Source organism: Acanthochromis polyacanthus, chromosome 4 (genome assembly GCF_021347895.1).
Source record: "Acanthochromis polyacanthus isolate Apoly-LR-REF ecotype Palm Island chromosome 4, KAUST_Apoly_ChrSc, whole genome shotgun sequence".
In the NCBI taxonomy this organism is placed as follows: Eukaryota; Metazoa; Chordata; class Actinopteri; family Pomacentridae; genus Acanthochromis; species Acanthochromis polyacanthus.
Genome location: NC_067116.1, coordinates 107,638 through 124,156, shown reverse-complemented (window position 1 = coordinate 124,156; position 16,519 = coordinate 107,638). Strand labels below are relative to the sequence as shown.

The 16,519-nt window shown below is 39.6% G+C and overlaps 1 protein-coding gene and 1 long non-coding RNA gene across 2 annotated transcripts in view; both read left to right on the top strand.

The window, feature by feature from the left end:
• The window catches only part of LOC127533707 (NLR family CARD domain-containing protein 3-like), a 258,303-nt gene that overhangs the window by 206,816 nt on the left and 34,968 nt on the right, over positions 1-16,519 (top strand). The gene's annotated exons all lie outside the window — the stretch shown is intronic.
• Positions 2,854-12,353, top strand: LOC127533574 (uncharacterized). The gene is made up of 3 exons (XR_007941333.1): positions 2,854-3,051; positions 4,244-4,344; positions 12,038-12,353. It is a non-coding gene; the product is annotated as an uncharacterized LOC127533574 (long non-coding RNA).

Here is a 16,519-nt window from a genome sequence, read left to right as displayed (position 1 = left end):
AAAAAGACAAAAAATGAGGCAAAAACCAGACAAAATATTGCGAAAATCAGACACAGAACGTTAAAGATATAGACAAACGACACAAAACAAAAAAGAGGCAAAAAAAGTAGACAAACAAGTTACAAAGCAGCAAAAAAAATGGATAATGGACAAAAACGAGACAAAAATGCACAAAACGGCACACAAACAACGAATAAAGCAAAACACAAAATGACAGAAATCAGAGAAAAACACAACAGAGACAAAAAGGAAACAACACGATAAAACGAGAAACAAAACATGAGATGAACGACAAGTCAGACAAAAACCAAAAAAAAACCAGACAAAATATCACAAAATGAGACACAAAAGAACAATCTAGTGGTTGACTTTGTGATCATGGTCTAGAAATGGTTTTTAAATGGATACTTTGACTCATTTACAATCTGCAGTTCATGTCTTCTCTGGAATTTGGACACTTTGATGATGATTGATGGATTGTGCTCATTTGGTAGAGGATGCTGCTTTTACACTCTTTCTACATTCATTGAAAGCTTCTGACAAGCTTCAACACCACTTTATTTGACATTCACTGCATTATTTTGGATTGAAAATTCATTCATATGCTCTCAGTGTTGTCCAGCAGAATTCCTTCAATGTGGAACTACTAGAAGATGAGATGTTAACAGGAGCAAACACCAAGGAGACCCATCAGTCCTCTGCTGTTTATTATTAGCTCTGGATATCAACCCTCCTGTTGGCTTCATTTACGCCACCAAAAAACAGGAAAAATCCAGAAATTCAGCCAAAAAAATTCACCAAATTTATGAAAATGTGCAAAAACCTTCAGGAAGAAAATTCCAATAATTCCTTAAAAGTTTTATTTAAAAAACAAAACAAAATCCCCCTAATTTGGCAGGAAAATTCTTGTAAATATTTTCAAAAATGAATAAAATCTTCAAAAAAATCCTAAAAATATCTAAAGTGATTCCATATTTATCAGTAAAACTTCTGATATTTTCTTTAAGAACATTCACATAAAAATCAACCAAAATCCAGACAATTTACTGGATTTTGGTAGATTTTATGTGAATGTTCTTTAGAAACGTTTCTTCTTTTTCCACCAAAAAATGTTAAAAATATCCTAAAAATGTTAAAATGTGGACATCAGAAGTTTCACGGTGAAAATATTTATTATTTTCCACATTTTCCAACTTTAAAACGACACGAGGGTTAAAAATAATGAACTCTAAAAGCATTTAATAACGACACAGTCAGCAGATGATCCAACATTATTTTAAAGCTGTGTGTATTTTCCAGAAGCCTCAGGGTTTGATTGAAACTAAATGTGAGATCTGATCCATTCACCAGAAAACACAAACTTTACTTCAGAATATTCCAGTAAAATGAGCTGAAACATTTGGGAGAAACTATCAGTAAAATATGATCAACAGGGAAACTTCTAACATTCTGATTGTTGGAAATCAAATCTAAAATCCTTGAAGATCTGCTTCCAAAGGAATCTTTGATATTTGGTAGAATATTGAGGACAGAAATGGAAGGATTTCAGGATGAATTTACCACAAACCACAGAAGAGCACAGAATACTTTGGAAAGAGTGATCTAGATGTGATGAACTGACTGCCAAGTCCTCACACCTTAATCCCATCAGAAAGTTATGGAGATTTATGGCAAGAAAAGTTCATCATGATGGAAAACAGTTCAATAACAAGGATGACCTGAAACATTAATGATTAAAGCACGAGACAGAATTGATGAGAAAATGCTGCTTTCTCTGATTCAGAACCAAAAAGGTGAACAGAAGTGACTTTACATTATGGAGACAATAAATGATTAAGATCTGATCTTTTTGTTGACATTTTTAATTCCATTTAATCAAATTTCGGACTATAAAGAAGAACTATATACTCAAACAAAAATATACATATTTTAGTAGTGTGCAGCTCAAATGCTTTTAGTTCAAGTGAGCGTCAGAGGAACACAGCACACTTCTCCTCCATTCCTCGGGCATCTTCTCACTATCTAAGATCCTGTTGAACAACCCAGTCACAAACTCTACTGCTACCTCTCCGAGACACTTCCATACCTCCACAGGTTTATCATCAGGACCAAGTGCCTTTCCACTCTTCATTCTTAGCACACCAGCTCACCTACGACCGCTCAAACACTGCGTTATGATTTCCATATCCTTCTGTACACTACTGTTCAAAAGTTTGGGGTCATCCAGACAATTCCATGTTCTCCATGAAAGCTCCCACTTTCATTCATGTGCTAACATAACTGCACAAGGGTTTTCTAATCATCAATGAGCCTTTCAACACCATTAGCTAACACAATGTAGCATTAGAACACAGGAGTGATGGTTGCTGGAAATGTTCCTCTGTACCCCTATGGAGATATTCCATTAAAAATCAGCCGTTTCCAGCTACAATAGTCATTTACCACATTAACAAAGTCTAGACTTGATTTATCATTTATTTAAAGCTATCTCCATTGAAAAGAACTGATTTCAAGAAAAAGGACATTTCTAAGTGACCTCAAACTTTTGAACAGTAGTGCATATTTATATAATGTCATATTTTTTTAAATAAGACATGTAAGATGAAATAATATTGATGATAGTTCGTGTCCTTGTTCCTCTTTTAGCACACATCACACAGTATTACGATGAAGAAGAACATTCAATCATCAAATACAATCATTTTCATAACAAGCTGCTGTGGAGGCAAAACCTTTTTGTTCTTTGCAATAAATCTTTTGTTCTTTTATTCAGAGCTCTGAAGGTACAGGTGACACAGAGTGCAAAGCAGTCTATGTGTAAAGTCAAACTGGAAGGAGCTGAGAACTCAAAGGAGAAGCATTTACGCACAGGTCCTACACTCAGCTGGGGCGGAAACAATCTGCGGCTGCAGGTTTGCCACCGGCGGCAAAAAAGGGGACACACGCAGCGAAGTTCAAACAAAGTGTCCGTGAGTTTCTGTTGGGAAAGCATCAAGATCTGCGGCAAACTGTGCAGGATTGCCTTCATCTCCAAAATCCGGGTTGCAGTCGGTAAGAGCAGAATTCTGGAGACTCTAAAAGACTGTTTAAGCTGCCGATGTGTGCCACTGCAGTATGTGTTAGCATTAGCATTAGCCACGGAGTAAACTTTGTCTGTTTACCAATAATTTCCGTGTGTTTTGTAATTGTTCAGTTGAAAATAAGATTGCAGGCTAATTGGTGCTAATTAGAGGGTTCCAGCTAAGACCAGTGAATTCATCCTGTTTGTAATGGTGGGTTTTTACAATGCCCTTTATTTATTTATTGGATCTGGAAAGGATTGCACTTTAAAAGCACTTTATGCACTTTAAATAATTTTAAAACCATGAAATAAAAAGTATAAAATGGTTAAAATTTTTGATAAAAATGCTCAGAGTAATTTGTTAAACTGTGATTTAAAATCAACTCTTTAGAATGCAGATAAATTCATGTGTGGTATAGTATTGGGTTGAATATTGCTCATGCCATGATTTGTCGCTTCAGTTTATGTGGTGTTGAGGTTGACAAACATAAAGTGAGTGGAGTAGCATTTGCCAATGTGGTGAAAATGTCCATGAGGAATGGTTGTTACTATTTGCTGAATGCAGTAATGCGAACATTGTCCTTTTGTGTTCTGTTTAAAGGTTTTCACCTTAATCTATCAGAGTTGCCACCTCTGTATCTCATGAATTTGTGACCACTGCAAAATAAAAGAGGGAAAAGAAAGAAAGCAACTGTCTGATTGATGAGTGGAGTCCTGCTCAAACCCTGGGTAGATGAAACATCCTTTTCAAGTGGGGAAACTGCAGAAACTGTGAAAAAAGTCATCAATGAGAATCAGCTGTCATTGAAAGTGGGAGGACACTTGACACTATGGGAGAGTGCAAAGAACAGAGAGTGAGAGCTGCCTTTAAACAGAACACTGAGCAGTAAATACATTCACTAACTACAGCATGAACAGTTTTCTACCAACAGTCCTGTCTTGAATCACCTGCAGTAGCATCTTTATGTTCTCTTTATTCTCTTTTTCCATGTCTGTTTTCTGTCTATGTTCCTTATTTTTAACAGTTTAAGTTCATTTGTATCAGTTTTAGGTGAAAGTGAAAAGAGCTAAAAGTGAAGTATTGAGTTGAAATGTGTCCTCTGTGTTGGCTGATGAACATATGGGACACTCTGACACTTGTGTATAGAGGGTATCCTAATGAAGATGTGTTTGATGTGACAGGTGATTGGCAGGAGGAGGAGAGTCTGACGGAGGAGCAGAGGAATGTTGGCAGCCATTTAGTCTGAGCTCAACAACGGAGAAACATGGATTCTTCACAAAAAGTGAGAACATACCACTGTAACATTATTATCATGAATTTGTTCTTTAAAATGTGTAAAGTTGCTCCAGTTGGTTAGATGGGCCGACCAAAGCCAGGTGACGTTGGCTGGAGAGATGTAGCTCTGCAGAAGCAGCTGTACTGAGGATATAATGGTGGACTGCTAGGAAGCTGCTTGTTTTTGTTTGAGGCTGAACTAGCTGCTGATCATACTTTCTGAAAATGTCTTACATGGTGATGAAGATAAGTAACGGAAGAAAAGTCTTGTTTTTCCAGCAAGTTGTCAGGAAGGTAAAGAGCAGCATTTTCTTTGGTAAGAGAATAATACTTTTGAGCATTGTGAGTTTACCAGCCTTTTCCTTCTCAAGAAATTCAGACAGTTGAACCCAGAAGTTTACTTACACTGTATAAACGACACATAACCCTTTTTTAATTTACACGATCTGACATTAAATCTGGCAATGCTTCTCCAGTTTATGTCGGTTAAGATGACCAAAAAATTATCTTTAAATGCCAGAATAACGAAAGACAATTTTTTAATAGAATTTTATTACTTTCTTCACAATCTTGGACTTGACTATGGACTTTAGCCATACTATGTTCCAAGGGTCACATCATAACAATACTTGTATACATTCCACCCAAAGCAACTTACTTGTTTCCATATGATGTGTTGCATGATACTGTAGCTAGGATACAGACTCAACATCCTGAGACACTTGTATAATATCAGGAGATTCAATCATGTCAGCCTCTCCTCTCATCTGACTGGATTTACACAGTTTCACTGCCCTACCAGAGAGAATAAAACCCTAGACCTGCTGTATGCCAGTGTCAAAGAAGCTTACAGAGCTACTGCCTTACCACCACTGGGCAGGTCAGATCATAACTTGGTTCATCTGCAGACCTGTTACAAACCTTGTGTGCTGAGACAGTCTGCAACTAAAGTCCAAATCAGAGGATGGACTCCTCAAACTAGTGAAGCTCTAAGGGACTGCTTTGAATCAACAGACTGGAATGTGCTTCTGGAAACGGATGAGGACAGTATGAACATTGACAGACAGGTTGATTGTTTTACTGAATACATCAGCTTCTGTAGAAACACAGTCCTACCTGCAAACCACTGCCTGCTCTATGGATGACATCCTGTATTGTACTGGTACCAAAAATCAAATGTCCGGCTGAACTAAATGACTACAGACCTATTGCTCTGACCTCACACATCATGAAAACTCTGGCGCAGCTGGTTTTACGTCTACTGAGGCTTGAGGTCAAAGACAAACTCGATTCCTTGCAGTTGGCTTACAAAAAACACATTGGAGTGGATATGCCATCCTCTTCATGCTTTCACCGTGCCTGTCTCATCTGGAGGAACCTGGAGTTTATGTGAGAATCAAGTTATTTGATTTTCATCTCCATCCAACCCACCATCCTCAAGCACAAGCTCACAGAGATGGGAGTGGCTCCTTTCTGTGTTTCATGGGACACTGATTACCTGGACAGGAAGGCCAGTTGTCAGGCTGGTGGAACTGTGTTCTGGGACATGAATGAGCAGTACGGGGCTCCACAAGGAACAGTCCTGGCTCCATTCCTGTTCACACTGTATACATCTGACTTCAAATACAGCATTGAGTCCTGCCACATTCAGAAATACGCTGACACTGCTATCGTGGCATGTATCAGAAATGGACATGAAGCTGAATACAGAGATCTGATAAGTGCCTTCAGTGACTGGAGTCACAAAAACTGCCTGCTACTCAACGCCTCAAAGACAAAGGAAATGATCATAAATTTCCGCAGATCCAAAACCCCTCTTCATCATTGAACACTTGTGGTGTTGACATGGAGGTGGTGACATCATATAAATATTTAGGTGTCCACCTTGACAATAAATTAGACTGGTCTAAAAATGCAGACTTGATCTACAAAAAGGGCCAGAGCCGACTTTTTTACCTGAGAGCACTTCGATCAATAGACATCTTCAGTAAGATGCTGCAGATGTTTTATCAGTCTGTGGTAGCAAGTGTCCTGTTTTATGTTGCAGTCTGCTGGGGAGGCAGCATAAAGAACAAGGATGCAAGGCATCTGAACAAACTGATTAAAAAAGCTGCTCTGTAGTTGGAATCGGATTGAACACATTGGAGGATGAGGTGGAGAGACGGACACTTAGAAAGATGGAGGCCATTCTGACAAACATGGATCATCCACTTCACATTTGCCTCAGTGAACAACAAAACATCGGTGGACGGCTCCTATCCCTGTACTGCAGGACTGAAAGATTCAGGAAATGTTTCTTGCCATCAGCAATCGGACTGTTTAATTCAAATGCAAAAAGATAAGACCAAACAATTGAATTTCCCTTCGGGGATCAATATAGCAGTCCCTCCAGGAATTTGCGATGTTGTGATCACGCGAAATCAACCAATCTCTGCAAATTTTGCGTGGCCTTGCAATTTTGTCCAATCACCGCAACTTTCCCGCAATTTTGGCCCGCCTCCCGTGAGTTCCACCAATCATAGCAGCCCCCAGCGCAAACCTAATGCACATACGTCACCAAATTCACTTCCTTGTTTATGGTTTGAAGATGCAGACATGTGCGGTACTAATGTCTCTCATTTACCAACAAAAATGACTGCTGAAGACATTGATAAACAACTAATTCACTGATGTTTTTCACCAAAGCGAAGCTAAACTGTTTTACAACCGTGCAATATTGTGGTGGAATTCAAAAAAAGAAGAAAAAAAAATCAGCGATTAATACACTTTAAAAAAACATGAAACATATTAGAACGGCTGAAATGAGCGGAAAACAGACCACATTAATCACCATGATGGAAACCGTTGCATCCAGATCCATTAGAGCACTGAAAGAATGAGGTAAATTAGTTTAATTATTCCACCAAAGAACTCGGCAGTGTTATGTGACGATCAGCGTGTGTGAATCCTTCCTCTGTTACCAACATCACTCAAAAACAGACTCAGGGATTTGAATGAAATTTTCAGGGTCGGTCAGAAATGACACAAGGACCAAATGATTAGACTTCAGCAGTGATGCGGCTTAAAGTTTGGATCCACGTATTTGTTAAGGATTCATAGCGGCACTGCGTCTGATAGCGGCACGGTAACCATGGCAACAGGTGAATGCTACCTCAGCGGCCTGCTGACTATCACATGATTGTGATCCTACAACAAATCTACCACTGTGGACGTATCGGAAATGACACAAGGAACAACTGATTAAATTGTGGGGGTGTTTCTGAGTCCCATCAATTCCAGTTACCAGCTACATATTTAGGTCACGCGATTCGGTATGTACACATGCAGAACACACCCCTGTCTTGGTGCAGGACTGCGCTCTCTGTGCTGTTCTTGTTAGTTGACGTGACCAGCTGTGAGCGTGTGCTTGTGAACACGTGTGTGCCAGGATGTGAAATTAACTTTTTAAGCCACTGACAGATATGTCCAAATATGATTCATTCAATAGTAAATTAGCATTTTGTGCCGCAAATCTACCAACCACATCATGTTAAACCAGTATCTGGCTGCTGCTAATTTCCCACTGTGGTGTGCCAGCTTTTGTGGAAATGGGTTGGAACGTTATATAATTAATTTCGGAATAAATATTGTCAATTACAGCGTTGAAACATGTTCTACAATCTGGAAAAAATTAGTAGTTGTCACTGTCTCCCGCAATTTCATCACAACAAATAAGCTTAAAACATTGCAACTTTTATCGCAATTTTTTTAGAAAATCTGCCGCGAATTCAGGCATTTTCGGCCGCAACAATCACGAAAAACGCCCGCGAAATCTTGGAGGGACTGAATAAAGTCATTCTATTCTATAATCAGAAGTTTGCATACACTAAGATTGCTATGCCTTCAAGATGATGATGTCCTGACTTTGAAAGCTTTTGATAGATTAAGATGTATTTTCAGGCACACCTCAAACCACTGCTTCCTTGTGTGATGACATTAGAAAACCTAAAGAAATCAGCCAAGACATCAGGAAGACATTTGTGGGCCTCCACAGGTGTGGTTCATCCTTGAGTGCAATTTCCAGATTGCTGTGGTTTGAGGTTTATCTGTCCAAATAATTACATGCACAGATCAACACCATGGGAATGTCAAGCCATCCTACTGCTCAAGATGGAGATTGGTTAAGGTTAGAATTGTTTTGGAGGGAAATGTGCTCATCAACCCCAGAACAAAAGCAAACGACCTTGTGAAGATGCTGGCTGAGGATGGCCTGAGTACACCATCCCAACTGTGAAGCATGGGGGTGGCAGCACCATGTTGTGAGAGTGTTTTTGCTGCAGGAGGGACTGGTGCACTTCACAAAATAGATGGCATCAAGAAGATAGAACATTATGTGGAAATATGGAAGCAACATCAGCCAGCAAATGAAAGCTTGGGCACAAGTGGGTCTTCCAAATGACAAGGACAGTGCTGGTGCAAATCTGACACTGTCCTGGAGAAACTGTGCATACTGACTTAGAACTGCTTTCTGCTTCATTGTGCCCTTCATATCTGCCTCAGAAGTTTCCCCAAATATTTGTGAAACTTGTCTATATCCGTCCAAAGGCCAGTGAAATAAATACCTGTGGGCACAAAGGTGCTTCTGCTCTGGGTTCCTCTGACCACAACTGCATCCTCCTTATCCCTGTCTACCACTGTACTGAAGCAAGGCAAAGTGCAGAACATCAGAGTGAAAGTTTGTCACACTCTGCAGGGATGTCTGGAGGTTACTGACTGGGACGTGTTTAAGGAGTCCTCAGCTGATATTGATGAACCGACTGATGTTGTGAGCAGCTGGGTCACAGACTGTGAAACCAGTGTTATTCCTGAAAAAATGTTAACTATATCCAAACACTAAGCCATGGCTTTCTAAGAAGCTTAAAGACCTACTGTACAGAAAGAAAACAGTCTTCAGAGAAGGAATTACACTAAATCTGTATAACTGACAGAAGGAAATAAAGTAGTAGATCAGGACCACAAAAGACAATACAAAGAAACCTTGAGTCTCAGCTCAAAATGAACAACCTCAGTTTCAGTCTGGACGGCATGAATCTGATCACTGGAACCAATAATGTGTCAATGAGAGAGTTCAGCTCAGTGGTTATAATGTTTAGAGCTGGCTCAAAGTCTGAACAGTTTTTATGTCAGGTTTGACTCCCATGATTTCAGGCTAAACATGCTGAGACTAAAAACTGTCTCATGTCAGCGTCTCCACAGAATCCCTTTCTTTTATCCGGGTTGGAAATAAATCTGATGTATGTATGTAATCTGTGTCTCAAACAGTGCAGACCAAAGAAAAGTCCTCTACATGATTACATCGGTGGCGTTATTGAAAACTTTTACGACGTCTGACCAAATGACCAAGATTGCTGCCGATGTCCCTGTCTATCTTATGTTTTGTTTGATTTTTCTTTAAATGGCTTTTATTTTGCTTTTAATTGTTTTACTGTGTTTTTTTACATTTTAAAAACATTTCCTTTAATCGTTGTTATTCAGCCCGATCTCACGAGGATTCGTGAAACTGTTACGTAAATTTTTGTTTCGGTTTCGTGCGCACCAACACGATTTCGTCATGTTTTTCGTGCCGCTCACCACGAAATGCGCACCAATGTATTTTAAACGGCGGACTTTTCGTGCCACCCAGAACGTATTTCAAACGAATGTGTGTATTATATTTTTAATGTAAAACCATGGCGAATCCAACGCTATATTTTTAATGACATCGTCCCTAACCATAACCCTAACCATAACCTAACCATAACCCGGTGGTACACTTACCAATTTGCATAGGAATTTAAAGAATGTCCGGCGGCCGGCGGCCGCAAACGCGATCACACAAGCAGTATACGCCGATGGACAGCTTAGATCGTCATGAATCCGCTGGTATAAACCACTTTCAGCTGTGATTACCACAGCGGGTTTCGTTGTGAGCAACACGAAAAACATTTCGTGGTGAGCGGCACGAAAAACATGACGAAATCGTGTTGGTGCGCACGAAAAAGAAACAAAAAATTTACGTAACAGTTTCACGAATCCCCGTGAGACCGTGTTGTGTTATTCCTTTAACTGTTTTCAGGGATGACAATTGTCTGCGGATCCGCGGATTTCCGCCAATTTAATGTCAAATTTGAACATTTTTGTGAATCCTCTAAATCCGTTGAGAAAATTTTAGGGGAGTTAGGTACTTTATTGTCGCTGATGTTAACGTTGTTAACATCTCGCGGGAGTGAGGCGTGAGTTTCGTTAAACGAAACTCGCGCCTCACTACGAAACTCACGCCTCACTCCTTCGAGATTTTCACTGAAGCTATCGTTCGATTGTAAACGGCCCAGCAGTTGGACAGCTTCAAGCTTGGACCAATCAAATTGCTCGTAGCATTCTTTGTCACAAATTCATGGTGGCGTGTTCGACTCAGATGTTTGGAGATTTGGTATCGTGTTCAGCGGAATGATGAGATTTTTAACGAAGGATCAGGAGTCATCAGTCACAGAAATTGACAAAAGTGTCAAAAATAAGTTCCGATGGGAATGGCTGGAGAGAAAAGTCACTGTGAAGGTGAAAATTGGCTCAAAGATCGACGAGGTAACAGAAACACTTGGACAATTTCTGAAGAAACCAGACGTGGCCGGAAAAGCTTTTTGTGTGTATTGTAACGATTTGATTAATTACGGATCGCGTGGATGCGTAGCACTGTCAGACAGTTACACCAGCAGCATCAACAGCTACTTCAAGTGCCAAGGCAAAAGATACATTGAAAGAGAAGGAAATGACTGCAAGAAAAGCCCACCAGCAGGAGTTGAAAAGGAAGGCTGTCCAGAGACTTACACAGCTTGCTGCAAAGAGAAGAAAATTGACAAAATAGGAGTGTTGCAGTGAACTGACTTGTATATATTGTACATAGTAGAATAGAACTCTTATAGATTTGTGAAATATTTTGGACTGAAGATAGTGAGAAAAGATTGAAGAACATGTAAGTTAACTTTTCATTAAATTTGCTGACTGAAACAAGTCGAGTGTTATGTTTTTGACCATTTTTATCAGTCTAAATGACTTCTATAAATCTCTCAGCTTCAGCCCCCCCGGCCCGCCCCCTCCACCCTGCCCCGTCAATTTTCAGCTGAAATCCGAATTTCCTGTTGACATCCCTGTGTTTTACTGTTTTGTTGCTTTTGTTGTTTGATGGTGAACGGTTGTGTAACTGCTGCACAACAAATTTCCCAGGTCGTTCGGGCCAAATCCAGAATTCAGTGGCAGAATTACAGATCTTTTCTGGACTGGTATCAACATCTGATCCCCGAGGAGAAATTTCAAATTGTACATTTCTCCAGTAATGTAACTTAACGGAAAGTCTGGGGATCAAGAGATCCTGGTGGTACAATCCCATCAGTCACGAGCTCTGCTTTGTTTTTCACGCTGATCGACAGATTTTACTACCCAATATTCTAAAACTACCGTGTAGAAAGCTGAAAACTATCGGCCTGTGAAAATAGTTTTGTTGACATTGTGAGTGTGCTGTTGACACATTTCTAGGTTTCTAATGACAAAGCTGCTAGCATGTCTGCAGATTCTTGATTTTGTTTCAGCCTCATGTCCAACTACATGGAATTGAGACTTTTAGGTTCAATTTTTTTCATGATTGCTCTTCCATCACTGCCTCTTTTTATCTTTGTCTTTTGCTACAGAAATGTAAACACAGCAATGGAGTGAGATGTGGGACCTCTGAGGAGGATAAGGATGGTTCAGCAACAACGGCAAAAAGAGATGAATCACTGAGTTGTGAGCAATGTGACAAGACTTTTATTACAGCAACAAAGCTAAGAATTCACAAACATATTCACACTGTGGACAAACCATTCAGCTGTGATCAGTGTGGAAAGGCTTTTACTCGGAAGAGTCAGTTAAAAAGACATCAGCTCATTCACAGTGGAGTGAAATTGTTCAGTTGTAATCAGTGTGGTAAGGCTTTTACTCGGAAGACTCGTTTAAAAAGCCATCAACTCATTCACAGTGGAGTAAACCATTCACCTGTGATCAGTGTGGAAAGGCTTTTACTCACAAGAGTCAGTTAAAAAGCCATCAACTCATTCACAGTGCAGTGAAACCATTCAGCTGTGCTCAGTGTGGAAAGGCTTTTACTCAGAAGAGTCAGTTAAAAAGCCATCAACTCATTCACAGTGGAGTGAAATTGTTTGGCTGTGATCAGTGTGGAAAGGCTTTTACTCTCAAGAGTACATTAAGAATCCATCAACTCATGCACAGTGGAGTTATACCATTTCAGCTGTGATCAGTGTGGAAAGGCTTTTACTCACAAGAGTCAGTTAAAAAGCCATCAACTAATGCACAGTGGAGTTAAACCATTCAGCTGTGATCAGTGTGGAAAGGCTTTTACTCACAAGAGTCAGTTAAAAAGCCATCAACTCATTCACAGTGGAGTTAAACCATTCAGCTGTGCTCAGTGTGGAAAGGCTTTTACTCAGAAGAGTATGTTAAAAAGACATCAGCTCATTCACAGTGGAGTGAAATTGTTCAGCTGTAATCAGTGTGGTAAGGCTTTTACTCGGAAGACTCATTTAAAAAGCCATCAACTCATTTACAGTGGAGTGAAACCATTCAACTGTGATCAGTGTGTGAAAACCTTTACTCAGCATGAACAGTTGTTGATCCATCAATGCCCCCATTCTGGTAGAAAGCGGTACCACTGTGACTCCTGTGAAAAAACTTTCAAGCACCAAAAGAGCTTAAAATGTCACCAACGCATCCACACTGGACATGATGTGTACCGATGTGATCACTGTGGTGAACCATTTGTATTGTACTCACAGTTAAAAGCTCATGAAGTGACCCACACTGGGGTTAAACCATACCTTTGTGATCAGTGTGGGAAACGCTACAGCTACATTGCAAACCTCAAAGTTCACCAACGTGTCCACACTGGGGAGAGACCATACAGATGTGATGAGTGTAAGAAGACTTTTACAACTTTGTATTCCCTGAAACAACACCAGCAGATCCGCACCAGAAAGAAAGCATTCAATCAGTGTCACAGTCAGGTATGTAAAGACTGGTCTCAGTCACAGTGTACACACAATTGTGTATTGGATAATTTTGGATATTGCTGCAAAATTGTTTCAAAACAGTTTTGAACAACTGTGGTCGGTTGAATTCTGTTAACACATTATCAGCTATCGTTCAGTCTAACCTGTATTGGTTTTGTCACAGAAATCTGGTCCAGGTTAATCTGGGGATGTAGGTTAGATTAGGAATTCTGACATAATCAGACAACTGAATGTTAAATTCCAACAGTGACGTTCTCTTTGTTTTCCAAGCAGAACGGAACAGATGGACAAAACTCTCAGACTTGTCAGCACTCTACCAATGGTGAACAGTGCTGCTTTGACCAGTCTGGACCAACGTCCAACCAACAAGGAACCCAACAACGACACCAGCGTATGCACACTGGACACAGACTGAACCCCTGCCAAGAAGATTTCTCCATGCAGGGTTCAGTAAAAGTTCATGAAGTCCTCCACAAACTTAAAGTCCTTGAGATCCGGCTTCACAGAATTCAGGTCTAATTTCTTGTTTAGTGTCTTCGTTGCTTCGTTGCAAAATCCATTAAGAGGAAAGCTGTCGTTAACAGACGTGACTGGTAAATTATTTAAACCATTCAAAGTGGTTACTCAGTTAAATGAATTATCAGTGGTAGAGGGATAGACGTCTGGATGGAGGCAGTGAGCAGCAGGGCGAATTTCCTCAATTACCACCTTAATGGTTCCTGAGATCCCTCTGGGCTGCAGGAACCTGTTAGATGCAGAGCTGGTTCAGTGATTCTCTGATGATTAAGCATAATTAATTGAGGAGATTACTGGCCTTAGGATTCCTGTCTGTCCGTCTGTAAATTTAAAAACATGAAGTGTTCTATGAAAAGTCCAATCTTTGAAAGCTGACATGTAGTTCAGAATCATTTCTTTGTAAATTAGCTGCATCCAGTCATTACCATGACATTGGCAGTGATTCTCTGATGATTAATCATAATTAATTTAGGAGATTACTGGCCTTAGGATTCCTATCTATCTATCCATCCATCCATCCATCCATCCATCCATCCATCCATCCTTTCTCAGCTACAGCATCTGCACCTCTGCTTCTGTGTGAAGTAGTCATTACAGGAGAGAAAGTGGAGAAAATCTGACAAATTTCGTCAAGTGGTCCAGAAAAATCTGACTACCCCTACAACTTCTCTCCTGTAATGATAGTAATAAGTAATACATAGTTGATACTTCACACAGCAGTAGCAGAGGTGCAGATGTTGTAGCTGAGAAAGTTTGGAGGTTGCCACTTCTTGCATTCCAAGAATAGTCGGGGAGTCAGATTTTGTCAAGTGGCCCAGAAAAATCTGACTCCAGATTTTTTTCATATCATACAATCTGCACTTTTAACTCAACCTGCATATTTCTGTTAAAGTCCTAGTTTTGAAATGGTCTCTCTGTTCTTAATCTGCCATACTGTGATCATTTAGCCCTTATTTCATTATTCTGTTCTTACAGACTGTAATTTACGAGTTTTTTTTTTAAACTTGTTGTGATTTGGTGTTTTAGCTGTTGTAGCAAATAATTTCCCAGGTGTGGGATCAATAAAGAATTTCAATTCTATATATTGTGAACTGGCCCTATAAAAATAACAACAATAAGAAATTACTTTATACTTAAGAACTATACTTATATTAAAGACTTTATACATAAATACCAGACATATTTTGATGCCATATCTTGCATTCTTAGGGGAGTCTGATTTTAAATAAGGAGATATAAAGTTTTCTCAGTGAACAATTATTTTAATGACACGTGTAGAACACTGATGGAATGTGAACAATATTTGGCGACTCCACCCTGTCCTGTCCTGATGTCCTCATAGGAGTGAAGCTGAGAGTAGCGTAGAATCTCCCCAATGCCATTTAGGGTGCGCACATACGGATGAGAAGAGGAGGAGAAACATGTCACCAATCATATTTAACAGGAAAACATGTCTGCAGTTCGGTACTTAGTCACATTTAACCCAAAAACAACAGCAAAAGCAGTAAACCTACTTCAGAAAAACCCGTCAAGTGGCCACAGAGTGAAAAGTAAGTCACACGCGTTCATGCGAAGGGGGAGTCAGATTTTTCCGGGGAGTGTGAAAATTGCACAACACCTGGGTTAGTCTGAATCCTTTTTTCTGATTGGCTGAGACGAGACACGTGACAGTGTGCATCTATTAATGATCGGAAGCATTCAGGTCGTTCCGGTTATACTCGGTAGCGCTCTTCAGTAAAGGAGACGCAGTTTGTTATTTTCTTTGATTATCGCTCGGCAAATTACAAAAAAGTTGCAAGTTAACCCTTTTTCCACATTTATTAGGCAAAATTAGCTTCGCCACCGTGGCTAAACATGCTAAAAATGGCTTTGCCATCCTGAGGAAGGCTTTGCCTATGGCGAAGTGGAGAATGGCTAGCACAAGCACAGAGACACCCTGAAAATTTGACACAATCTTAAATATTATGAAATATTTGTTGAAAAGTCTTTTTCGTGTGTTTCTAAGGGTGTGGCTGCATCAGAAAGACACAAATACAAATGATATTTTTTGGTTTGTTGTTTACAAGAAATATTTTATGGAACCAGTCAATTTTCAGTTTTAATGTCTTTTATTAGGATGTGTTTAGTTTTATGATTGTACTAAAATAAATGACTCTTGAAGACCTCAAAGTGATTCTTAATGCAGTATTTCACAAATGTATGGGATGTCCAATCCACTGCTGTATTTAACAGCAATCTGATCTGCTGATGTTAGCAAGACAAACAAGTGAAGGTTTCAGGCTTTTATCTAGAATTGTTCTTGAGATATTCATCTTCAAACAGCCTCAAATTTCAATGTGAGAAAATCAAAATGAGTGAAACTGGGTCTGCAGTCCACTGAAAAACCTCTAAGAAAGTGTCTGACATACTGAACTAATATTTCATAGATAGCATTGTAAATCTCCACAGTTATGATTTTAAAAAAAGTTTTTTTGGGAGATGGTCAATGATTTGAAACGGAGTTTGTCCCCTAGAGGACAAATGGCACAATCACAGAATGAGGGTATGTTTTGAAAAAATATCATTCAAAATTTGTCCAGAGAAGTGACTACA